General features: G+C 36.4%; 1 protein-coding gene across 1 annotated transcript in view; it reads right to left on the bottom strand.

Moving 5' to 3' along the window:
• The window catches only part of CTNNA3 (catenin alpha 3), a 1,614,209-nt gene extending 1,600,483 nt beyond the window's left edge, over positions 1-13,726 (bottom strand). The window contains exon 1 of the mRNA XM_060034928.1: positions 13,516-13,726. The gene's annotated coding sequence lies outside the window, so the exon portion shown is untranslated. The remainder of the gene's footprint in view (positions 1-13,515) is intronic.
• Between the last annotated feature and the right edge of the window lie 216 nt (positions 13,727-13,942).

The following is a 13,942-nucleotide window of genomic DNA, read 5'->3' as shown; positions in this document are numbered from 1 at the left end:
TCCCTAGAGATTGTCAAATGTCTTCTGGGAAGCAAAAGGACTCTAGGTTGAGAACCACGATATTGCAGAGCACTGAAAATCTGCATATATTATCACAGAATTATTGTTAGCATCTGTGAGTAATCATGGCATTGGGAACTGACAAATGTTATCCCATATATCAAAAAGGTAGGTTCTGAATATTTGATGTTCATTCACAGCAAATTTTAATACAGTATCAAAATATTATTAATTGGAAAAGAGAGCAATGATCCTGTGAATTCTGGTATAGTTTTATTAAGAGTCACTCAAACTAAACTAATATAATTTTTTCTCTTCTTTTTTTTTCAATTTCATAACTAAAGAGGGTAAATTGGTTTCACTAAAACATCTTTTAAATCTTTTTTAAAATCTTCTTTGACAAGTTAAAGAAATGTTAGCTGTCTCATATACTGTTGGCTGAAGTATATATTGGTAAAAATCTTTTGGGGAGGCATTCTGGCAACATCCATAAATTTTATATGCACAAATTCTTAGACTAAACAAATACATTTAGGAATCTGAACATGTGTACAAAGATGGATGTCAAGGACAGCAATATTTTTTGTAATAATAAAAAGCTAGAAACAACCTAAATGTGCATCAAAGTGGGACTAGTTAAATAAATTGTCATATATTCTTTCATTGGTGTGAGTTGAACTGTAACCAGAGAAAAAGTCTTAGGAAGTATACAGAATCCAATTAGATTTCATTTGCCTAGAAGTAGGGGAGATATTAAAAATATTTAACAACTAGCATGGCTTAGGTCCCAACCAATCAGAGTCTAGCTTGGAGCTGGGTCTTGGAAAGCTCCATCTATGCAAGGTGTTCACCCTTTAGTTGCTGGGTCTAGGGGAGGTCTAGAGGGTCCTAGGCAGAGACCAAGTGGAGGAAGGCCACTAGTGAGGGGGAGAGGAAGTACAAAAGCATTTCATATTTTAACAATTTGTATGGCCTTACTGGGGAATATCAGTCCTCACCAAGAGATAAAAACAACATTAAAATAATCCAGAATAGCACAGAACAATAAATTGGTTAAATTCAACCAAGTGGCAGCTATGATGAAGAGTAAATTCATACATACTGATGTGGAACAATTCTTTTTTTAATTTTCACCAGAAACTGGTAGCAGTTTCCTTGCGAAAAGAGGACCAGAGAGCTTCCCTGGTGGTGCAGTGGTTGAGAATCTGCTTGCCAATGCAGAGGACATGGGTTTGATCCCTGGTCCGGGAAGATCCCACATGCAGCGGAGCAACTAAGTCCATGCGCCACAGCTATTGGGCCTGCACTCTAGAACCCATGAACCACAACTAGTGAGCCCACGTGTCACAGCTACTGAAGCCCACATGCCTAGAGCCCATGCACTGCAACAAGAGAAGCCACCACAATGAGAGGCCTGCGCACCACAACAAAGAGTAGCCCCCGCTCACCGCAACTAGAGAAAGCCCACATGCAGCAACAAAGACCCAACACAGCCAAAAATAAATAAATAAATAAATAAATTTAATTTTAAAAAAGAGGGCCAGAGAACTGAGGATCTGAGGTCAAGGCAGAAGGAAGATGTATTCTCACTGTATACCCTTTGTGACGAATGCTATGTTTGCTAACAGCCCATCCAGCCCTCGCCCGGCTTTCCTCCTCTACTAGAGAGACTGGAAAGCTAAGAAACCTACTCTTTTCAGACTCCCTTGAAGTAGTGCGACCCAGATTTCACCAACCAACGACAGCTTGGGTGAGATTTTTAAAGGTCACAGGCATCAGATCCTTCTGGGAAGGTTGTGGTAGGACTCTACTGCCCAGTGCAAAAGCCAGGAAAAATGGAAGCTAGCACACCTGTAGGACCATTCCTCAGGTACATTTGGACATTTTTCCTAGCTTCATTGTCTTTGGCTGTTGCTCTGGCTCTCCAGGAGACTCTATGAGCTATCAAATAACATTTATGAAACTCTTTCTGCTGAAGCTAGCCAGAGCAGACTCTTTGTTGCAATCAAGAACCCTAGCTAATGAGAAGCAGCCACATAGCATAGGGAGATCACCTAGAGGGGTGGGATAGGGAGGGTGGGAGGGAGACGCAAGAGGGAGGGGATATGGGGATATATGTATACATACAGCTGATTCACTTTGTTATAAAGCAGAAACTAACACACCATTGTAAAGCAATTATACGCCTATAAAGATGTTAAAAATAAAAACAGAACCCTAGCTAAGGCACCCTTTGCTAAAATAAAAATAAATGTACATATATAAGTTTTTCAGTTTAAAAAATTAAGTTTTATAAAAATGTTTTAAAAATAAAATTTATGTGGGCTGGATGGTGGTACAGTTCAGGGAGGACACACCTAACTGAAGAAGCAAATCCAAATAAGCGAGCCCAAAGATCTGGGTCCCCAAATCCCCTTTGAATATCAGCTGTTGTCTCAACCACCAGAGGCCATCTTAGAAATATGGACTCAAATCAATGGCTCCCCTTCTTACAAATAATAGCCAATTTTAAAAATATGATGGAAGGAAAGATACCAAAATATGATGGTACCAAAGATACTTGTGTAAAATGTATAAAATACTTGTGTAAAGACAACTTTAAAACTCTACTGAAGGATGTAGAAAAAGAATCGAGTAAACAAAAAGATGATGTATAGGTAGATTAAACATTAAAAAGGCATTATTTCTCTCTAAATTAAAATACTCACAGGCTATTATAATAATTTTATAAAATGTTACACTAAAATTCATCTGGAAATAAACATTATGTAATTACATGTAGGAAAATCCTGAAGGAGCAGAAAAGAATAAGGAGAAAGATTAATCCTTCCAGATATTAAAACATGTTATAAAATAAAGTTATTTTAAAAGTAGGGAATGCATCAGCAAGGTAGCAGGATACAAGATTAGTATACTGAAATCTGTTACATTTCTTTACACTAACAATGAAAAAAAAATCCCATTTAAAATCACATCAGAAAAATAAAATACCTAGGAATAAACTTAAAGGAGATGAAAGACCTATAAGCTGAAAACTATAAAACATCGACAAAGGAAATTGATGACGATTCAAAGAAATGGAAAGATATTCCAAGCTCTTGGATTGGAAGAATTAATATTATTAAAATGGTCAGGCTTCCCTGGTGGCGCAGTGGTTGAGAGTCCGCCTGCCAATGCAGGGGACACGGGTTCGTGCCCCAGTCCGGGAAGATCCCACATGCCGCGGAGCGGCTGGGCCCATGAGCCATGGCCGCTGAGCCTGCGCGTCCGGAGCCTGTGCTCCGCAATAGGAGAGGCCGCGGCAGTGAGAGGCCCACGTACCGCAAAACAAAAATAAAATAAAATAAATAAATAAAATGGTCATACTACCCAAAGCAACCTACACATTTAATGCAATCCCTATCAAATTGCACATGACATTTTCCACAGAGCTAGAACAAATAATCCTACAATATATATGGAACTACAAAATATCCAGAATTGCCAAAGCAATCCTGAGGAAAAAGAACAAAGCTGGAGGCATAACCAGATTTTAGACTATACTACAAAGCTACACTAATCAAAACAGTGTGGTACTGGCACAAAACATATAGACATATAGATCAATGGAACAGAATAGCCTACAAATAAACCCACGCACCTATGGTCAATTAATCTACGACAAAGGAGGCAAGAATATACAATGAAAAAAAGACAGTCTCTTCAACAAGTGTTGGGTGTGGGGAAAGCTGGACAGCTACATGTAAATTAATGAAATTAGAAAACTCCCTCACACCATATACAAAAACAAACTCAAAATGGTTTAAAGACCTAAATATAAGAAATGACACCATAAAACTCCTAAAAGAGATCATAGGCAAAACATTCTCAGACATAAATTATAGCAATATTTTCTTAGATCAGTCTCCCAAGGCAAAAGAAATAAAAGCAAAAATAAACACATGGGGCCTAATCAAACTTCAAAGCTTTTGCACAGCAAAGGAAACCATCAACAAAACGAAAAGACAACCTACAAAATGGAAGGAAATACTTGCAAACAATGTGACCAACAAGGAGTTAATAGCCAAAATATACAAAGAGCTCATACAACTCAATATCAAAAAAATAAACAACCCAATCAAAAAATGGTCAGAAGATCTAAGTAGACATTTTTCCAAAGAAGAGAGAGATGGCCAACAGGCACATGAAAAGGTGATGAACATTGTTACTTATTAGAGAAATGCAAATCTAAAGCACAATGAGGTATCACCTCATAACACTCAAAATGGCCATCATTTAAAAATCTACAAATACATGCTGGAGAGGGTGTGGAGAAAAGAGAACTCTCCTACACTGTCGGTGGGAATGTAAATCGGTGCAGCCACTATGAAAAACAGTATGGAAGTTCCTCAAAAAACTGAAACTAGAGTTACCATATGATCCAGCAAACATACTTCTGGGTATATGTCAAGAAAAAAAACGAAAACTCTAATTCAAAAACATACATGCACCCTAGTGTTCATGGCAGCATTATTTACAGTAGCCAAGACATGGAAATAACCCAAGTGCCCATTAACAGATGATTGGTTTGACAAGATGTTGTATATATATACAATGGAATATGACTCAGCCATAAAAAAGAATGAAATACTACCATTTGCAGCAACATGGATGCACCTAGAGAACATTACACTTAGTGAAGTAAGTCAGACAAAGACAAATACTATATGATATCACTTATATGTAGAATCTAAAATTAATAATACAAATGAATCTATATATAAGACAAAAACAGACTCACAGACATAGAAAACAAACTTATGGTTACCAAAGGGGACAGGGAGGGAGAGAAGGACAAATAAGGAGTATGGGATTAACAGATACAAACTACAATACATAAAATTAATAAGCAACAAGGATTTACTGTGTAGCACAGGAAATTATATTGAATATCTTATAATAACCTATAATGGAATACAATCTGAAAAAGGAAATAACTGAATCACTTTGCTATATACCTGAAACTAACAAAATATTGTAAGTCAACTATCTTCAATTAAAAAAAACTTTTTTTAGAATAAATAAATAAGAACAGAAAAGGGGGGGAAAAGTAGGGACTGCAGAAAAATTAGATAAAAATATTATCAGAACAAACTTATGGTTACCAAAGGGGAAAAACAGGGTGGGATAAATCAAGAGTTTGGGATTAACATATACACACTACTATATATAAAACAGATAACCAACAAGGACCTACTGTATAGCCTAGGGGACTCTACTCAATATTCTGTGATAACCCATATAAGAAAAGAATCTGAAAAAGAATGAATATATATATATATAGGTATAACTGAATCACTTTGCTGTACACCTAAAACTAACATAACATTGTAAATCAACTACACTTGATATAAAATAAAAATTTAAAAAAAAAGAATATTACAGAACAGGAAGAAGAGTGAAACACAGACTCTAATATAAATTTAGCTTATGATAAAGACGGCATTTTAAATTAGCAGGAAAGGGGACTTCCCTGGTGGCCCAGTGACTAAGACTCCATGCTCCCAATGCAGGGGGCCTGGGTTTGATTCCTGGTCAGGGAACTAGAGCCCACGTGCCACAACTAAGAGTTCGCATGCCGCAACTAAAGGTCTCACATGCCACAACTAAAAAGAGATCCTGCATGCTGCAACTAAAGATCCCACATGCCACAACTAAAAAAAAAAGTATCCCACATGCCACAACTAAGACCTGGCACAGCCAAATAAATAAAAAATATATTTGTTTAATTAAAAATAAATTAGCAGGAAAAAGAGTGACTCAAATAAATCATATTAGACCAACTAAATAAACATTTAGAAGAAAAATTAAAATACAGCTGACTCCCAGCCTCACTCATTTGCTCAAAATCAATTCCAGATGTAGCAAAGACTTTTAAATTCTGAAAGAAAGTATGAGTGAATTTATATATAATACATTTATGTATAATAATTAAAGTAGAAATTCCTTTCGAACCAAACACAAAATCCAGAAACCATAAAGGAAGAAGTTTTAAAAATTGAACACAAAAATATTTTATTTTATGTATGATTTAAAAATAAAACATAAAAGTAAAAAAAAAAAACAAATTGGGAGCAAATACTTGCAACACATTAAACAGACAGAAAGCTAATTTGCTTAATTTACTATGAGGGAATAAAGAGAAAAAATGAGTACCGGAACTCCTTGCCAGAGCAATCACACAAGAAAAAAAATAAAAGGCATCATATTTGGAAAGGAAGAAGTAAAACTGTCTCTATTTGCAAATGACATGATTTTATATACAGAAAATCTTAAAGATCCTACTGAAAAACTGTTTAATCAATGGATTTCAAAAAGTTGCAGGATACAAAATTAACATACAAAAATCAGTAGCATTCCTATACACTAGCAACAAATTATCTAAAAAAGAAAAAAAGAAAACATTTCCATTTACAATAGCATGAAAAACAATAAAATACTTGGGAATAAACTTAACCAAGAAGGTAAAAGATCGCTACTCTGAAAACATTGATGAAAAAAATTGAGGAAGACACAAGTAGATGGAAAAGTATCCCATGTACATGGATTGCAAGAATTAATATTGTTAAAATGTCAATCTCTAGACTGACCAAAAACCATCTAAAGATTCAATGCAAATCCTATCAAGATTTCAATGGCATTTTTTCAGAAGTAGAAATAAACAATTCTAAAGTTTATATGGGATCACAAAGGACCCAGAATAGCCAAAGTAATCCTGAGAAAAAAGAACAAAGTGAGAGGCATTACACTTCCTGATTTCAAGCTATACCATAAAGCTATAGTAATTAAAACAGTATGGTACCTGCATAAACATGACAAATAGACCAGTGGAACAGAATAGAGAAACCAGAAGTAAACCTAAGCATACGGCCAATTAATATTTGACAAGGAAGCCAAGAATACTCAATAGAGAAGAGTCTCTTCAATAAATGGTGTTAGAAAAAATGGATATTCACATGTGAAAGAACAAAACTAGACCCCTATCTTACACCACTCACAAAAATTAACCTGAAATGGATTAGAGACTTAAATGTAAGGTCTAAAACCATAAAACTTCTAGAAGAAAACATAGACAGTAAGCTCTTTGACATCAGTCTTAGTAATATATTTTTGGATGTGTCCCCTCAGGCAAGGGAAACAAAAGCAGAAATAAACAAATGGGGAACTTCCCTGGTGGCGCAGTGGTTAAGACTCTGTGCTCCCAATGCAGGGGGCCCAGTTTCGATCCCTGGTCAGGGAACTAGATCCCACATGCGTGCTGCAACTAAGAGTTTGCATGCCACAACTAAGGAGCCCACGTGCCACAACTAAGAAGCCCGTGAGCTGCAACTAAAGAGCCCACGTGCCACAACAAAGACCCAACACAACTAAATAAATAATTAATTTAAAAAATAAACAAATGGAACTACAGTAAACTAAAAAGCTTCTGCACAGCAAAATAAACAATCAACAAAGTGAAAACATAACCTAAAGAATGGGAAAAAAATACTTGCAAATCATATATTCAATAAGGGGTTAATATCCAAAACAAACAAAGAACTCATTCAACTCAATAGCAAAAAAAAATAAGTAACCCAATTAAAAATGGGCAAAAGACCTAAATACACATTTTTCTGAAGACTATATACAAATGGCCAACAGGTACATAAAAAGATGCTCAACATCACTAGTCGTTAGGGAAATGCAAATCAAAACCACAATGAGATATCACCTCACACCTGTTAGACTGGCCATAATCAAAAAGATAAGAGATAACATGCGTTGGCAAGGATGTGGAGAAAAGGGAACCCTGTGCATTGCCTTGGTGAGATTGTAAACTAGTACAGCCACTGCAGAAAACAGTATAGAGGTTCCATAAAAAATTATAAACAGAACTACCATATAATCCAGCAATTCTACTTCTGGGAATACATCCAAAGGAAACTAAACACTAACTCAAAAAGACGCCTGCACCCCCATGTTCATAGCAGCACTATTCACAACAGCCACAACATGGAAACAACTTAAGAGTCCATCGGAAGGTGAACAGATAAAGAAGTTGTGGTCTATTATGTACCGTGTAATGGAATATTATGCAGCCATAAAAAATGAGGAAGTCCTGTCATTTATAACAACAGGAATGGAACTTGAGGGCATTATGCCAGGTGAAATAAGGCAGACAGAGAAAGAAAAATATTGTATGAGCTCATTCATATGTGGAATCTAAAAACAAAAAAAAAACTAAACTCATGGAAAAAGAGATCATATTTGTGCTTACCAGAGATGGGGGTGGGTGAAAGGAGAACTGGAGGAAGGTGGTAAAAAGGGAACAAATTTCCAGGTATAAAATACATAACTACTTGGGATGTAATGTACCATATGATTATAGTTAACACTGCTGTATGACATGCATGAACGTTATTAAGAGAGTAAATCCTAAGAGTTCTCATCACAAGGAAAAAAATTTGGTTTCTCTTTTTCCCTTTTCTTTTTATTGTATCTACATGAAATGATGGAGGCTAACTAAACCTATTGCAATAATCATTTTACAATACAGTTGACCCTAGAACAACATGGGGAGTAGGAGCACTGACCCTCCCAGCAGTCAAAACTCCACAGATAGTTTATAGTCACTGTTCATATCCACGGTTCCTCCATATCTGCAGTTCTACATCCAAAGATTCAACCAACCACAGATCACGTAATACTATAGCATTTACTATTGAAAAAAATTCACTTCTAAGTGGACCTGTGCCATTCAACCCATGTTGTTCAAGGGTCAACTGTATATGTAAGTCAAATTTATTTAGAGAGATACACCTTCCATAGACAGAACGTGGTCAGTCTCAAAAGGCAAGAACAAGGGCTTCCCTGGTGGCGCAGTGGTTGAGAGTCCGCCTGCCGATGCAGGGGCCGTGGGTTCGTGCCCCGGTCCGGGAAGATCCCACATCACGCGGAGCGGCTGCGCCTGTAAGCCATGGCCGCTGAGCCTGCGCGTCCGGAGCCTGTGCTCCACAGCGGGAGAGGCCACAACAGTAAGAGGCCCATGTACCAAAAAAAAAAAAAAAAAAAAAAAAAAAATGCCAGAACAGCCTTGGGAGAAACAACTCCACAGAGTATGAGCCATCTCAGAAGGCAAGAGGCCCCAAAATATGGGATGGTTAGTTTTTACGGGCTGGGTAATTTTATAGGATAATGAGTGGGAGGATTATTCCAACTATTTTGGGGAAGGCGTGGGTATTTCCAGGAATTGGGCTACTGCCCGCTTTTTGACCTTTCATGGTTAGCCTCAGAACTGTCATGGCGCTGGTGGGTGTGTCATTTAGCATGCTAATGTATGACAATGAGCGTATAATGAGGCTCAAGTTCCACTGGAAGTCAAATTCTCCACCATCTTGGACCTAGTTGGTTTTAAACAGTTTATGTAGTGTCCTGTGGCTATGTCATTCTTTTAAAGGTTGTGCCCTGCCCCCTTCCCTCCTGTTTCACATACAGCAGTAAAATACCATGAAGCCACTGAAAAGAATGAGGTAGATCTACATGAATTGCTATGCACCTGTCTTAACTAAATGTAACTGTCCTAATCCACGGAAAATGTGGGGATGCAAGATGCAGATCAGTATGCATAGCATTAAGCCCTTTTTTCTTGACCTAAATCAGGGTTCTGTAAATTAGCAAGAAGAGCAGAATGCATAGATATTGCATAGGCAACCAGCAGTGCCTATCACAGATTATTTGATTCTTAAAACTAGGATTCTTTCGGTACCCCATATTGGGGAAATAGGAACTGCTGATTCTAACAGAAAAGCTAGTTAATCATGCAAATTTCCATGGAAACATAATCTATGAGCTCCAGCCCTGGACTAAGACAGACCCTGGTACTTCTGGAGAATCACAGAGAGGTAGGTTTTACTTCTCACTCTCTCTTCATCCCTATCCACAAAAACACAAACACTAGAAAGGAAACACCATATGGGCAGGGCTTTAATTTGGTTCACTAGTATCTATCCCCAGAACTAAGAATAATATCTGGTACACAAGTCATCTAGAAAGAGTAAAATAATCCAAAGCCAACGTTGGAGTAGAGCCAATGTAGCCCTTTGAGGAATCCTGCCTCTCAGTCATTCTATGTGTTCTCAATGAGCTAACCTAGGGCATTTTTGCATTGATACTACCTCCAGAAGCCTCATCAACTGAGACCTGGTAATTCATTTATTATCTAGTTAATTGTACACCTCAATCCCAATTCTCTACTCCATATGCCTATAAATAAGGAAGATAAATGCTTGTGTGTTCCCTTTCATCTGTTTCAAGTAACAGATTGAGAACTGTTGATCACATTTTGAATGGTGCTAATACAAAATAGGGTCTAAAGTCTTCAAGTTCCAGTACTTGAAGGTCTTTCTTTGTGCTAAACATTGCCTTCTCCATCAAATCTTTTTCACCATTAATGGCAGGACCTGAGGCAGCACAAGAATACCAATTAGGATAATGAAAAGCAGGAAAAAGAGGTGAGGGAGTGGCAGTGACAAATAAATTTGACCTAATTTACAATTTTCCACATAGGAACTTAGTCACTTCTCAGACCCTGGAAGTTAGTGATTAAATTGGTAGATTACTGGCTGTGTCCCAGACAGCAATAATGTAATTAAAAATAGTAATTAAGCATGTGAAAATCAGGTGCAACAGTTAATAGTCATGTTCCTTTTCAAAAATTCTATAGTCTCAATTATCTGTCACTTTCCATTAGGTTTGCAACTTGGCGAAACTCAGGAGTTCCACCCCACAATATCATGTCACTTAAAATCCAGTATCCTAGCAAGATTTAGAAAATCATGCTTTTTGAGTCTCTAGACTAACATTCCCATGAGCCAATGATCCATAAATAAACACTATTTTTAAGTCTTCATTACGAAGCACATAGTTTCTCTTCAGGCAATATTGGGCTGCCAACTTCTCTACTTAAGTCTTAATCCCTTCTATTCCAAAGAAAAAATAGAAACATGCAAGCAGAAGTTCAGAGTGAATAAAGAATGTAACTCCCATCTTTCCATACCTATGATATTTCTCTAAATATCACTGTAAAAATAAAATTCTACAATTTAAAAAATTTTAATGCAGGCAGAATATATTCTTTAGGAATTCACAACCCTCTACCTCACCTCCCATCAAATACTGATGTCTCTACTCTCTCCACTTTGATTTCTGTACCAGCTACTACTTCCAAAAATCAAATCATTTTATTTATCACCAATTTCTTAGCTTTTTTACTTCAATATACTCTATTTCTACAACCATAATTCCCAAATTCAATACCAATAACAGAATTAAAATTTCATATCTTCCCTAATTCCCACCCTACCCATGCCTTATTCCATTCTCATGTTTCCCTAAGCAGAAAATCCCAAAACTGAAACTCTGCTTTTGCATGTACCATCTATCCTTTTTCTTTCCACTTTGCTGCCTACAGATTTTCTCCAAATAATTCTAATTTCCAAAAAATTTTATTATAAAATATTTGTTCTTCCTAATTCTATTTCTTTGCCACAGTTGGATCATAAAATTCATATAAATCAGAACAACATATAGATGATTCTCTACGAAGGTTACTTATAAATTCTAAAGTCCAAAATAATGTAAGCAGTCAATAATACTGTCTGTCGGTTTCAGGGAGAGATGAAGAATTTTTAACATGTAACTTTGTTGATACCTGTGAAAGTCCATAAGTTGAAATTTTGTAAGTAGAGGAGATTCTGTCCTTCCAAATACTAAGTATATTGCTATCTATGTGCCTGATAACTGTGTTTTGCATCTCATGGACACTCAATAAATATTTCATTTGGGAGATAAGGAATTTTACAAAGCCTTAAAAGAAAAACAGTAAAAACCCATCTTCTTAAAAATCACAATCTTTGCCTTCAACTCTAATGTTCTCTAATCTGACAAGTACACATTTAAGAACAGAGCTTAAAGAAATGACCTTTAAAATAAATAAATAAATACACACACACACACACACACACACACACCCACAGCACCCAAATGTTCAACACTGATTTAAAAAAATTATATATCCATTCACTTGGAAGAATGTTAGGCAGCAGTCTAAAATAACATCTATGTAGATTAGGTAATATTATATGGAAAATATTTTCGTAAAGGTTAAATGAAAAAGCAAGGTTCCAAATTTTATCTACAGTATTACTGCAATTCATTTTAAAGCTGTACAGAGAAAAAAGACTAAAAGAACATGCATCAATGAGATTACAGATAATTTTTCTCTGTGCTTTCAAAATTCCTACAATAAGCTCATATTACTTTTATAATGAAAAGAAAGTAAGTTTTACTATAAAAATCCCAATATTTTACTCAGTTAAGAAGGAAGGCTCAGACCATGTATAGGACACAACAAATAGAAATAGCTGTATATATGCTGTTGGCATTTTGGGCTTCTCCATTTAACAAATGTGTCCTATGCTACTATTAAGGTAATTCTTTATGGTGGGTAATGAAATTGTAATAGTCCATCCAAATATGCCATTCGAATTTGACTACATAATCCACATCTCCAAATCACAATTTTTCTCATATATGCTGACACTTTAGTCTGTCTAAAAAAGCTAGCCACAAACCCAGGACCAAGGCTTATCTGAAATCCTATTTTTCCCACATGTGTGTTTTAAGCAAATCTTTGGATCTCCTGTATCTTCTGATATGTTGCAACTGTCTTTCTCAGTGGTGCATATCCATGACTCAAAACCTCTACAGTTAATGAACCTCCCGATACCTAACCTAAATTTCTTCTTGTTTCCATTCGTACTTATTCCTCCCAGTTCTGTCCTCAGTGCAACTGAGAGCAATTGCTCGCAGTCACTCAGACACCATCAGATAGTGACCTTCTATTTACATTATTACTTCCCATATTCATCTCATACAGTGTAATTTTCATTTGATTATAAATGGTGGTAAAAACAGTTTTGAGAGATTCCTCAATTTCTTAATGTTACTGTCAATTATAAAACAAATATATAAGGCAAATATTAAATTCAAAAATTAAGGCTTTTGCCACTATCTCATTTTAAAAATCTCCCATTTACTGTGAACAAGCTTTGGGTTGAAAGTAAAATTCCTTCAAATATTTTGCCCCAGCCCCATGCCAAAGCACAAGCAACCAGACAACATCTTATCTTTTCCTGCACAGGATCCCAATCGGTTTTTTATAGCCAGAAACTCTCTGAATGCAAAGTACGACCTTGGCTACTAGCTTCCCCTGGCACTAGCTTGAAAGTTATTTATAACTTTAAACTTAGCGTGAAAGCCTACATTTCTCACCATAACTAGTCAAAACATTCCCGTTTTATATAATAATGTGTTCTTTAATTCAGAAAGAAACCCCACATTTTAAACCTATAATATATAACTAAGGCAGAGCAATTTCAACGCAGAAACAAAAAAGCACTGAAGTCCAGCTCCTCTTTTTACAAACTTGACTCTTACCTTTCTGTTGCTTCCTATAAAGTAAATGTGTTTAAAATTCAGCTCTTGTAGGAAATTTTCCAAAAAGAGTTTGGGGGAGAAAAAAAAAAAAAAGACGACTTCTTGGTTAGTCACAGAGTTACAGAGTACCAAATTGAGAGGCAGTGACAGTGGGGCAGTCACTTCAGCTGAGCGTCATTCACCCAGGATGAGAAAGAAGGGGGAGGTTACAAACCAGGGTGGGTGGTATCTAATCCTGAACTGCTAGTCACTGACCTCACTGACAACTTGTTACTGAAAATACTTTGTTGAAAAAGGCCAGACACATACTTTGCCTAGAGATCTACAAACAAAGCTGTCAGGAAGCTCTAAATAAGTTAGATCTGCATTTCTCTAGTCCCTTTCCAAAATAAGGACCTCTTACATCTAATTAAAGCTGAACGCTGGA

Source organism: Delphinus delphis, chromosome 16, assembly GCF_949987515.2.
Source record: "Delphinus delphis chromosome 16, mDelDel1.2, whole genome shotgun sequence".
Lineage (NCBI taxonomy): Eukaryota > Metazoa > Chordata > Mammalia > Artiodactyla > Delphinidae > Delphinus > Delphinus delphis.
Note: the sequence above shows the minus strand (reverse complement) of the source record. Positions and strands in the feature narration are given on the sequence as shown.